This window comes from Aplysia californica, unplaced genomic scaffold (assembly GCF_000002075.1).
Source record: "Aplysia californica isolate F4 #8 unplaced genomic scaffold, AplCal3.0 scaffold01108, whole genome shotgun sequence".
Taxonomy (NCBI): Eukaryota; Metazoa; Mollusca; class Gastropoda; order Aplysiida; family Aplysiidae; genus Aplysia; species Aplysia californica.
The window spans coordinates 80,171-81,544 of record NW_004798378.1 but is presented as its reverse complement, the minus strand read 5'-3'; positions in this window follow the sequence as shown (position 1 = coordinate 81,544).

Below are 1,374 nucleotides of genomic sequence, written 5' to 3'. Positions count from 1 at the left end.
AATTGAAAGCAAACGAGGCAGAGGTAGGCCCAGAGCAACCTGCTTAGGGAACCTAAACAAATGGGTAACAGGGAAAGATCAGGGAAACATAGCTTTTTTGAGAGCATCCGAGCAAAGGAATGAATAGAGAACCGTGATCGCCGATGTCTGTCGCAGATCTGGCACTGGATGATGATGATGATGATGATGATGATGATGATGATGATGATGATGATGATGACCTATGTCCCCAGCTCTGGAGGCCATCATGTTCCACTCCAACCCCGGTGAGTTCATCGCGGAGGAGAGCACGTGCCAGGAGGACCTGCCTTTTGAAGGGAAGACCATCGGCGGAGTGTGAGTGGCGCTCTTCCTGGGGGGGATTTTTTTTTGGGGGGAGGGTGGGGGGAGGGTGTTTATTGTAGCTGTTTTTACGCCCCCAGTCGACATTAAAAAATAAGCAAATCAAAAACAGAAGTTCTGATAGGGAGCCGAAACCATAGTCCCCTGAACATCCATGTCAATAGTCAACAACTGAGACATCCATGTCAAGAGTAATCCACTGAAACATCCATGTCAATAGTCAACAACTAAAACATCCATGTCAATAGTAAACAACTGAAACATCCATGTCAATAGTCAACAACTGTAACATCCATGTCAATAGTAATCCACTGAAACATCCATGTCAATAGTAATCCACTGAAACAGGTTAAGGAGTTTAAATATCTTGGCAGCACTTTTTCTGAAAATGGATCTGTAGACAGAAAAACACAAAGTAGAAATGCGAACTCAAAAAGCTAACGCTGTCACCTACCAGCTCGCACCCCTCCTATCTCATCCAAACATCTCCATGGACATAAAGAGACAGCTTATTACACCAATATTTATAGCAGCATTATGTTATCAGTGCCAGACCTGGACATTAAGTAAAAACCAATGAAAGCAAAATCACCTCATGCGAAATGAAATGTCTCCGCAAAACCCTTAACATCACAAGACGTGACAGGCAGAGAAGTGAGGAAGTAAGAGCAGCTATCAGCACTGAGTCCTGTCTGCATTCCATAGAAAGACAGAGAATAAAATGTTTCCTGACTTGAACAATGTGTAGTATAATTTATAGTCAGCACAACTTCGACTCGTTCAATGAGAGAATTTTTATAAATGACTCGCCTCGCCACTGGGGAAGATATGAGACTGTAAGGAAGCAGTTCAAATCCTGAATGTTGGGGAAAGCAAAGTGAAATGCACATTATAAGTAATTTACAATTTTCTGGAAAAAATAACATATGTGTCCCCTTCCTGAACAGTTTTGCATTCTTAGCTTAGGACATATGAACAGTGCAGGGGCGGTGGGTAATGAAGGGCTTACGGACTTGAGCCCCCCCCCTCTCT